The sequence below is a fragment of the Solanum stenotomum genome, chromosome 5, assembly GCF_019186545.1.
Source record: "Solanum stenotomum isolate F172 chromosome 5, ASM1918654v1, whole genome shotgun sequence".
Taxonomy (NCBI): Eukaryota; Viridiplantae; Streptophyta; class Magnoliopsida; order Solanales; family Solanaceae; genus Solanum; species Solanum stenotomum.
This window is the reverse complement of record NC_064286.1, coordinates 43,556,672-43,569,496: the sequence shown is the minus strand read 5'-3', so window position 1 is coordinate 43,569,496 and position 12,825 is coordinate 43,556,672.

Sequence of the window (12,825 nt, the reverse complement as noted above, 5' to 3'; positions counted from 1 at the left end):
GATGTCACTTTCTCTCACTCTCAACTCTCAACTAATGATAGCCAGATCTAAGGTCTATCTTAGAGAAGCAAGTGGCACCTTGAAGTTGATAAAAAAGATCATCAATTCTCGAAAGAGGATACTTATTATTTATGGTGACCTTGTTCACCTGGCGGTAGTCGATACTGAGAGAACCGTCTTTCTTTCTCACAAATAAGACTGGAGCGCCCCAAGGTGAGACATTATGTCGGATAAAACCCTTATCAAGAGGATTTTTCAACTGTTCTTTTAACTCTTATAACTCAGCTGGATTCAGTTTATATGGAGGAATAGAGCTAGGTCGAGTATTAAGAAGAATGTTTATGCCAAAGTCTATCTCACTCAGGAGGGACTCCGGTAAAATCATCTGGAAATACCTCTGGAAACTCACTCACAACTGAAATTGACTAAATAGGCGGTGTCTCAACACTAGAGTCATTAACTCAGACTAAGTGATAGATGCACCCCTTAGAGACTAACTTTCTGGCCTTAAGGTATGAAATGAAACGACCCTTAGGTACTGCTGACCTACTACTCCACTCTAAGACAGGCTCATCAGTAAACTGAAACCTGACTACTCGAATTCTACAATCAACTGAGGCATAACAAGCATGGAGCTAGTTCATACCTAGAATAACATCAAATCCCACCATGTCTAGCTCAAGTAAGTCAGCTATGGTGTCCTTGTGATTGACAGAGATGGTACAATCACGATAAACTCTTTCTGGTAGAATAGACTCACCAAAAGGTGTGGAAACACGAAAGGGTTCAAGAAGTCGCTTAAGAAGAATATCAAACTTCATAGCTATATAAGGAGTCACAAAAGATATACCCCCACCTTGATCAAGTAATGCATATACATCGAAAGTAAAGACTTTGACCATACCAGTGAGAACTGTTGGTGAATTCTCCTGCTATTGGTGACTGGTTATAACATACAGATATTTGCTCCTCCGCATGTCCCTGAAACAGTTCCTCTTGGAACAACTTTGTCTACTGGAGCCGCTGAAAAAGATTGGGTTTATTGCCCCCATTACCATTACCTTGCTTGTTCTTAGGGAATTTTCTCGTGAAGTGACATGTCTTTCCACACTTGAAGCATCCATTGGAGCCATCACGACACGCTCCTGGGTTGTTCCTACCAAACTTAGCACATGTAGGAGTCTAATTATCCCCTTGTGCCACACTAATCTGAGCCGAGTAGGTCTATCTCTGGAATTCTGGGAGTTCTGGTTCATGAAATCACCTCTTTTCTTTGGTGTAGGTGCACTAGCTGATGATGGAGCAGGTCCAGCCTTTGCTGAAAAGATAACTGGTTCACATTTTCGGTCTTCTGTTGCTCAGACTCATGACCTTTGTCTTATCCCTCTTACAGTGGAAGTCTTCTCTGTCCTTCAACTTATCTTCCTCAACCTTCTGCATATGGATCATAAGCATGGCTATGTCGATGTCCCCTATCAACATAGCCGTTTTACCTTCCTTACTTGACAATTGAGACAACCCAAACAAAAACAGACTCATCCTGCTTCTCATGTCCGCCACCATCTCCGGAGCATAACAGGACAACTAGGTGAGCTTGAGGTTGTACTCATCCACATTCATAGACTTGTTTCAGATTCAGAAATTCCCTGACATTTGCTTCTCTTAGCTCGTGGGAAAGAAGCACCCTAAGAAGGCACTTTCAAAAATATCCAAATCACACGTGGTGGCCCTTCTGCCCTGACCTTTTTCTATTGGTCGTACTAAATCCTAGAAACACCCTTGAGTTGGTATGCAACTAACTCCACACACTCAACATCAACAATATGCATAACCTCAAACACCTTCTGTAGTTCCTCCACAAAGTTCTCCAAATCCTCAGTGATGTTGGATCATATGATCTCCGGGGGATTCATTCTCAAAAACTCACGGATCCTGGAAGTATCAGCCATATCCTGACAAAACTCTTTTTGTTGACCAGCTTGATTGGACACAACCTGAGTCAACATCTGAATAGTATTCCTAAACTCAACATTGGTGACATCTCCTTAAGGGGGTTGCACCTATGGTGCAACGATAACCTCTTGTTCTTGAGGATTAACATTCTTCCTAGAAGGAATTCCTAGGACAACTCTTCTTGGAGACATGATCTGAAAAGACACATGTGAGCAGGAATTAGAAGGAAACTTTTTTAGAGAGTTGAACTCTATCGCACGAAAAAGAGTAAGAAGGAAGTGAAATGCTTTCCTAAATGTCGAAGCATTCTAATTATAGATGTGGCGCACTTCACACCGATAACAAGGACTCTACAGACACGGCTTCATAGACACCCTAGGACTCTTGAACTATGTGCTCTGATACCAAGTTTGTCACTCCCCGAGCCTACACCCTAGACGTGGCCTACACTCAAGAACCATTGCTGGTCCCCAACTGAACCCTTGTTCTGGCTCACTACTCAACAGAAGACTTACTCAAACATAAGAACTTCAATTGTAAAGATCAACTCAAAAGACTCAACAATAGATAAACTCAGAAATGTCTGGAAATATTCAAATAGTCATAAGAAGGCAACTAAAGTCTCAAAACACTAACAAGGGATCATGGGAAAAGACTCATCAAATACTACTACCTATTAAGACTCTAGATACTACGATATATTCGAGACAAGACCCATGATATCTTAAAAAAACTAAAATATAAATGTGGAACCCTCTGGAAAGCAAAGAGGCTCACCAAAGCTAACTAGAATGCAAATGGTATCAACGAAGCGCCTATTGATGACCCTGAACACCTGTATCTGCATCATAAAAAAATGCAGGTCGAATGACGTTAGTACATTGAATGTACGGGCGTGAAAAGGGAAAACTTAAAGCAATAGTTAATTGAACTAACAAGATTGGAAGAAATACTCACCTCACCTCAATATGAAAGAAACAATAAGAGATGCAATATTTAAAACTTTTAGAACACTAGATATCAACTCAAATGTATAAAAATACAATAACAAACGTTTTACTCTTATTTGGGAGATTCTCGATAACCATCACTATGAGCTACATGATGATACCGTGTCTCGCCCAAGCTGCCAAAACTATCTTATACCTTGTCGGGGTATAAAACACCTCAACTAAGTTTATCCACTAAGCTACCTTAAAATCAATAAGGAATCAACTAAAAAATATGATCATTTACCCATGTTGGCATACATGGTTTATGAGGATTTTGAGATATCTGAACTCATTCCCATATCACTGCTCAATACTACTCCCAATTATATATATACTCATGCTCAAATTTATAAAACATAACTCTTTCTCAATTTGAGGTAATCACTTAAAAGAGGTAATACTCTGAAACTTCTCTGAACTTGTAAACTCATTTAGAAATCGATGTTTCTCTCTTTTCAATGTAAAAGTAATACATTTTGGGAATACTTAGTTCCCTTATACTCATTTTGAAACACGAAACACAACTCTCCTCATTCTCATACTCATTTACTCAAGACTTAGTTCAAATCTTTAATTAATTGCAAAAGGATTCTCAAATATGACTCAAAAGGGCCTCTTGAACTTTCCTCTTAACTTTACTTTAATTTGAAATGTAACTAAAATATGTGATTAGGATATGTAGGATCTCTCAAGGATTAATGAAGACTTTAAGATTTAATATGAAGAAGAGAGCGAAGACACGATTTGAAAGAACACACACGGGATAAAGAACGGAGAAGAAATGGGTTTGACGACCCTAGTGCATTGCTGCGGCTGGGCGCCAGGCCTCAAAGTACTGAGAGTACTTTGGGGCGCACTACTGCCGTAGGGAGCTAGCCCTCCTAGCGCTATGGGGACGCTTTGCCCCACCCTAAACCCAAAAATCCGATGAATTTTCTTGTTCTATTTCGGGTCCTAACTCATCTAGAATCGATTGGTTTCTTCCAAACTCTCTTTGATTCACAAACCCAACACAAATTCATTGAAATCTCACTCAACTTCTATCAAGAAACACCACTCATTCGCAAGACCCTCACCTCAAGAACTCAAAACCTCCATTGTTAAAGAATGGGGCTAAACCCCAATAATTTCTCAAGAATCTCATTATAAACAATCTTATGGACGAATTTGTGATGAAATTACATGTATGGCGTGAGGGAAAACAAACCCAACACTATGAGAAGCTTATATACCTCGAAAGAACACTCGTTCTTTGGTGAAATCCTCTGTTCTTTAAAGAACGCTTGAAAACCCTCTTTTCCTCTTCTTGAATCTTCTCCCTGAAATTCCTAAGCATTTTGGAATATGGAAAAAGTGTTCTAATTCTGATTAGACCCTTAGCTTGGGTGTGAAAAAAGTTTTAGGCTTAGTGGGGTAAGGAAAAGACCAAAATACCATTATGTTTGCCTTTTGCAGATTATTGCTCTGTCGAAGCTTAAAATTAAAACTTTATCAGAAGTTCTTGTTAGATGTTTTGTTGACTGTTTTTTATGGCCGCGAATTGCTCAGTTATTCAAGTATCCACACTTTTACTGCTTTAAAAAAAAAATAAAAGATATGAAGGGCATTATTTTTCTGCTTAACAGCCACAAGTGGGATTGTTCATGATTTCATCAAATATTTATTTAAATTAAAAATATAATTAATTTTATTAATTAAATCAATAACTTTTCTAATTTTGTTTGATTTAAATTTTAAGTATCATATATTTTTTTCGTTAATTTTTTTTATTGTATTTGTGCTATCAGTTTTGAAGTGAAGCGTGCCTAATTTTGGTTCAAGTATATTTTGACTTCTCTTTATCGGTGGTTATACCCTAAAACTGGCATATATCAATTTATTAGTAAGGTTTAAAGGAAAAAAATGATTTAGTCGTACGTAAAAATAAAAAAAATTGTTAAAGAGGTAAAGAGCAAATACTTAATCAATTAAAAAACAAAGTTGAAGTAGCCTTGATCGACATGAATTGTGTGATTCATAGGGTTGAAAGTTAATTATTTTTTGTTTGATTTTAATAATTTTAAAACCAATCAAATCGATTTGTCTTAATTTTAACTAAAAATAAAAATCGATTAAAATCAAATTGTAATGTTTCTTCTATTTCAACTCATGTATCTTAATTTCTCTTTAGACTACTAAAGCGAAATAATCATATTTTATATTTGATAGGTTTTTAAATATTTGATAGGTTTTTAAATATACTATATCACTTTTCTTATAATCACACTCACTTATATATGGGACTAGTGTAGTAGTAAACTAGTATGATGTTGTGCACAAGCCTAAAAATTAAGGATAATTTGAAAAATTATTTTAGAGGTTTTAATTTGTTGTATGTACATGTATAAGAGCTTATTTGAATTAACATATTTTAGATATTTTTAAATTAAAATATTTTTTAAGTATTTGAATAAGATATAAAATTATATTATTAAGTACTTGTTTTTATGTCAAAATAACAAAAATAATCAAAAGTCATACATTAAATTTCTGACTTATGACTTATGCACATAAATGATAAGCCATAAGCTTATTCAATGAACGAAAAAGGAGAATACTTAAATTTTATAAACTAATATTAGAATTCACGTTTCTTTTATCTCAGTTTATATAGTATTTTTGTCACGATCCAAAACGAGTCATGAGTGGCCTCCACACTTAACATCCTAGGTGGGCGAATCAACGAATTAAACCTCAACTTATATCAATTGTTCAACCATGGATAACAACCATAATGCAGAAGCTCAAAACTAATTACAGTAATTAACCAATCAAATAAACCTCTAAAGTATATTACATATTATCCCCAAAACCTGAAAGTCATCACATCAAGGACATCTAATCTCCAAATACTAAGTCTAAGAGTATTAAATACACCAAAATAAAAGAATAAAGCAGTCTGTGTCCGAAAACTTAGGACATCATGCCTTAATCGAGAGAATCCAACACGAGCTAGAATGAATAGCTCACCCTGGAACCTGAGGTGCTAGAGACTGGCTAGAGCTGAGGGCAAGTCGAAGTCGTTGGTACACTCGCTGCACTCCACAAAAGAAAAACAAAGAAAAACACAAGTAGGGCTCAGTACAGGGTAGCATGTACTAATTAGATATCATCGGTCGACTCAAAATAGTAACTAATATGCATAAAGTAATAGTATAAAATCAACTATAGCACTTAGCAGGTGATAAGCAACAAACAACATGAACAAGTGACAACGGAAGCAAGTATGTAATCAATCACAATATCAAGCACAAACACGATGACTCATGCCTCCACACCACGCTCATTTGGGAAATGGGTTCTGTGAGATTGAGTACATTCAGTTAATTCAATATGTTTTCCATTAATGTTATCGTTTCGGAACGTGACACCCGATCCAATAACATTGTGTCAACTCGTGGCACCCGATCCAATATATCGTGTTGGAATGTGACACCCGATCTAATAACATCGTGTCGGCTCGTGGCACCCAATTCAATATATTGTGTCAGAACGTGATACCCGATCCACTAATATCATGCCGACTCATGACACCCGATCCAAATATATAGTTAATATCATTTGTTATCACCTCTTTCACTTCATTAACAATATTTCATTAAGCCTTATTTATTCAAGGCATCATTTCGATAGAGAAATTTCAAGATTATGAATTTCATGATCTCGGAATTTCAGACCAATCACAACACCACATAAATCATCCAAACCACAACCACCACTACTAGAAATTTGATATACAACAACAATTGAGTTACCATTGCAATAGGCTACTATACCGTTGCATTAGCTCTAATGCTACGGTTTAGGCAACCGCTACAACAGATCGCGTAGCATTAGCTCTATAGCCACGGTTTTGTCCGACGGTTTATATAACTGTGGCAATAGGAACCCCTATTGTGTCGGTTTACTCCTTAAGTATTACCCCACGGTTAGTTCTCTATTGGGACAGTTATTAACCATTGCATTAGACATTTATGCAACGATTATTTAAATGTTATGGCTACAATTTTCTCTTTTTAATCAACAACCATTTCAGTCAATTACCACGGTTTTTATTTGAGAATGCAACAGTTCTAAGCTGCTATGACTATTACTCCATGGCTATTGCTACAATTATTATAGGGTAATGCAACAAGTCTTTTCTTATTGCAATAGTTACTATTAGGCTTTTGCTACATTTATTATTAGGCTTTTACAACAATAACTATTGATTTACTGCCACAAATATTACAAAGCTACTACAACAATATTACCATAGAACATAAAATACACTATTTGATCACAAAAATGAACTCTTCATTACCAAGATTTCAATCCAAGATAGTAATATCAACATGTAATAGCAAAATACAAATATTATTTGACTATTCAAAAATGGTGAAACACACCACAATTTTCAATCTTCATCAAAATAAAAAGATTTGTAGAACATAGATGATTAAAGTTAATTAACATCAATCCAGTCAGCTCATATGTCAAGTCTTCAATACTGCTTTCATCTCTTTCTTCAATTTCATCACCTACAATAAAATACAAAATAATTTAGCAATGTTTACATTAAGTTATGATAGTGAAAGATGTGAAAGTTAAAAGTCATGCATTCACAATGATTGTGCCTTTGTTGATTGTCATTTGAACAACCAAGACTTACTTAACAAACAAGACACATAATTTAGTCAAATTGATCAACAATGTTTCAGCCACACACTAAATAAAGCACAACCATACTAGCAGAATTGTACTCAACCATACTAGCAGAATTGTTCTCAACCAATTAAACTATTTCTTGAAGGAAATAGCATGACAAATAGTTTCTACAAGGTGCGAAACTTACAATAGGTAACTGCCAGAAGACATTCTACCATCCACGGAGAGCACTCCTAGGTGAAGAAGCAATAAAGAACCACTAAAATCATAAAATACTTAACCAACAAGAGCCTATATTTAGGGCGGTCAAACGTATGATCAATACCACAAATACATAAAAAAAAATTTGAATAACACACTCAAATCATTATTGCATAAATCTCAATTTTCTTCTATCAAGTTTCACAAAGATAAAATTCATAGAATCAGTTCATTATTTCCTTATATCCTACTAAATAGTAGTAAATTTCACATCATTTTCTTGTAACTCGACATTGTAAATCTGAAAGAAATTAGAGTACTTAAGCTCACTTTTAATGAACGATAACAACAAACAAGAATAAGAATAAAAAGAAGAAGAGGAAGAAATTGAAAAAGAAAATTAGCGACACTAACCTTGATCAGCCGCTTGTGCAGAAGTACAAGTTTCTCTTGGAGAAGGAATGGACAATACTGCTAGTATATTCCGATCAATTAAACCCGCATGCTGAAGTTGTGAAATTACATCCGTAATAACTTCTTCTCGCACAGTTTTCTTTTGTTCCTCCATTTGTTTCTCCATATTTTGAATTCTTTCTTGCATTTGCTGCACTACATCATTTGTGTCATTTAAAGATTGTTCAGAATTTCCAGCTTTTCTTTTCAATGTCGTCTTTGTAACCCCCACTCCATATAGTCTTAGACATCCTGGATGTTCAGGACCAATGACGGCTGAAAATGCATCAACAGACTGATCGTTTGTGTCCATTTGTGTTTCAATTTCCTCCATTTCAGCCTAACAAAGCATATCCAATAAGCAGTCATGTAAATTAAAATTTAGAACACATATTTGATCTCAATAAAAACTTTTAAATAGACAACAGTCATACAATTTTACTATTTGTGTTTTCATTTGAGGTCTTGTATAAACGCCCAGGTTTCCTTGTTCTTGTGACCACGAAGATCTCCCTAGTTGATACAGTTTCCGTTTCCTTTTCCTAGTCAAACAAAAATAAATATAAAAAATTTCTTAAATAATGGTTAAGAATCATTAATAAATAATAGAACACACCAATTTGTTACAGATTAAAGCACAACTCTTTTTATTCATCAGTTTTTTTCGATTCTTAGTATTTGTTTTAGAAATTTTCTGCAAATAAATAAATGAATAATGTAAACCAAAAGCAATGGTGCAACATAATGTACTATAAAAGGTCAATGCTCCTTATTTTCTAACTAATATCTAAAGGTAAAATTTAGATTTATCCCAATGTAACAAACAATAGTAAAAATATATAGTTCATGCTTCCATACTGGCCAATTACTCACACTTGTATTAGAATGCTCTTACGTCCAAACAAGTCATTGTAACTTAATTTAAAGCTACATGTTTAGACTCTAACTAAAAGTCTGCACAAATGCATTTCTTGTGGTCCTCCATTCAAGTTGCTTCTTGTTTATAGAATGTATCTTATTGGAAGACTAAAAATTCAGTCTCTCACTCTTTGTAATTGATAATGAACAAGAAATTTACTTAGGTGATACATCTGGTTATTCTTTTTCACTTAACAATGAGCTAGACATATTATCACTACCACTCAATGGAACATCATCTGAGAGTGGAGGATACATACTGATCCATACATATCATCTCCCTACTTATATGTGAATTGCTTATGGCTTCAATAAAAGATAAAGTGATTGAGTTATCAAAGTATGTTTCAACCCTGAGTATAGCCTGAAGAACAAGTTGTTTGAAGAACCTTTTAAGATATCAACTAGCACTTTAAAACAAAAAAAATCAAACTAATCACCACCCTGGCAAAAGAAACTACACTACACAGAAGAGAATAGAAAAATAAAAAATTTGTCAACTTGAGACTTTGAAATACATTTTACCTTGAATTTCTCAGACTTTCAATATTTGAAGAGCTCTCTAAACTGACATTCTGAAATATGACCAGGCTTTTTGGCCATTCGAATTTCATCATTGTTGTACGGATCATAATAATTGATCTTCAAATCAGTTTTGTGCCTTCTCCAAGCTTCTCGAAATGTTACCAAAGTCCAACCTTTCACAGCTTCAGGAATAATGTATTTCTCCTACACTTTCATGTCATTCAGTTAACAAACAGATGCAAAACACTTTTACAAAAATTTAAATATTGAAAATTTCAGACCTTGGTGTAATCTCATAAATCCTTTTTGGTGTCCATGTTCCTCCAATCAAATATATCAAATGGGCAAAGTGTCGCAGTTCTTGTCAATGTGCCTAGGAAGCTACTTAACTCTATTACAACTTCATCAGTAGGACCAACAAGTTGATTTAACCTATTTAGTGAGATCAATTTACGCTCGCGTCGGCTATGTACATTATGCATTTGTGTTTTGCCTCTTGTATTTTTAGTGGGAAGGCCTTCAACAATAAGAAAATACAAGAAATTAGAAATCATGGATAAATGCAATAAGTTTCTAAGCATATAAGTTACCTTGTTCTTCAGATTATTCATTTGTTGGAGGAATGGTAGAAATCATTTGCACTTGCTCCTTTAGAGGCTGCTCCTCTGGAGGTTGCTCATCTACATATTGTCTATTTGCTTCAGATTGTCCATTTGCTTCAGATTATGGTGCTACTGGTTGTTGTTCTTCAATTAATTTTAGAAGATGTCTTTTCTCTAACTCTATAGTTTGAACAATTTCATTTGTTGTAAATAACCGTCGTTTTTTATTTGCCAAGAATGATAACGATCCAGGTTTAGTGAAGTTCTTTTATGCTTTTTTATTTCTTTTTTTTAAGCCTCTTGTTGACTCATGACTATTCAAATCTGAACAAATAATCACAAAGATCTTATAAATCACATTTTTTATCAGTAAAATTGCATAAATCTAACTTTCAGATGGAACAACAACAAGCATGAGACACTAAATAGAGGTGGAACATTTTTTCTGAACAAGCATCCTAACTCCAGCAAGCGATGGACTAGCAGAAGTTGATATGCCAGACTTCAGCTACATCTAATACTTCTTTAAAGAACACCAGTAAATCAGCAAAATTTCAGAATATGAGAAATAAAGATAGACATTAGAACCTGAATTCTTGTTGGTCGACTGTGAAGTTGAAGATTCCTCAGAGAATATAGAAACAGGAATACTGAAAAATGAATAATAGAGAAAAAAGACTTAACAAACGTATTAATCTCAAAAGAAGTATATATCCAGAGACAAATTATAAAATAAACACATTAATAGAAACAGAAGAAGAGATAATCGACATTCATAATTGATATGATGTAACTCAAAGGGAATTTATTACTCACTACAAAAAAAGAGTATATATCTGAACTAGTTAAAAAGATCCTTTGTCAATCATCAACCTTTATCCAATCCCCAATCAGTATCATCAACGTTATCATCAACCTACATCTTCAGAATGTTGTGCAAGGGAAGACACTTCAATGATAATAACAGGGAGATCTTCTCTTGACCATCTAACATCAACATCGAGTAATCTTTCTTATGAACCAATGTCATCATGATTAGTCTCCCTCCAAAACGTTTCTTCAATATTAGGACAATTCTCTTCCTCCAAATCATACAAGTCAATAGGAACTTTATTTTTTGCATAATAAACATTTTTCTCAACTGGGTCCTCCACGTAAAAAATTTGATGGACTTGAGATGCTAGTACAAAAGAATCATTTGTGCTACATTTTCTGTTGAAGTATACCCGAGTCAATCCATATTCATCAACTTCATTATGAAATCAATCACATCTAAATAGCACAACACAAAAAAACCCCAATTGAAAGGATTTTCTACAGGGAACTTAAGCTGTAGATATTTACTGTAGTTAAATGATTCATGGATTCAAGTTTTTTAGTATTTTGTTGAAAAAATCAGAATGCTGATTGATTTTCTTAAAATTAGAGCAGTTCACCAGTCATTTCCTAACAAATTCATACTTTGTCACAAGCTGAAAATTTAATGCAACAAGGGAATCAATATTTTTTGGATTTATTAAAACAAATACGGTTATTTCTACTGTCCAGACCTAACTTTATTTGTCAATGATTGTTCATAATCTTTCCTAATGCTCAACTTCAACAGCTCGTTCTAGTTTCCTCTTTCATAAACTGATCTCACATCAACTACAAAACTCAGTCTACTATCTTTATACAACAAAATTTTTCATGTTAATGGACATCCAAATGACATGAGTCACTTGTAGGTGGATAAGGTAAATCAAAATCTATAAGCTAAAAATTAATACATCACGAGGACTTGCAAGTACAAAGTTAGAATTTCCTAATCATTTTACAAAAAAACAGATCTGAAACTCAAAGGTTTAGCATCAAACTCTCAAAAGATCCCTAAATATAAAATGTTAAACAAATATTTTAGAGTATCTCAACAAGAACCATCATTTCAACTATGTTTTTGCCATCTACCTTTAATTTGACAAAATAGGAAAACTTAACAGTGAAGTTAATACATGAATTTGTTGTATTATTGAAGAATCATTTGTGCTTGATCTATAACAAGGTCATTTATGGGCCAAGAAAGTTAACAACTTAAATCATTTTTCAATGACAAAGAGTTCTTTCACAAAGTCAAGGCAAAATCTTTCTAAATTTTCAGCACATAAATATATATATACTAGTTTAGTCCTTACATAAATATAGAAAAAAGTAAAAGAAAGAATAGTAGTAATAAGAAGCTCTAAGAGGGCTAGAGATTGTCAATAATAGATTCAATAATTTCTTACTTAGAAGTATTAGGTGCCTTATTTCTAAATTCCGGCAATTTGATGTCTCATCTGTATCAAGGGTGAACTCAGAAATTTAATAAATAAAAGCTAGCCACAAATTTCACCATAAAAAATACAATAAAATTGAGTTTTCACCTATTGATTTACTTAGATTGGACATCAGTTAAATGAAATCTTCTACTTACAATCAATAATGATATTTTTGATGACTATATAGAGAACTTGACT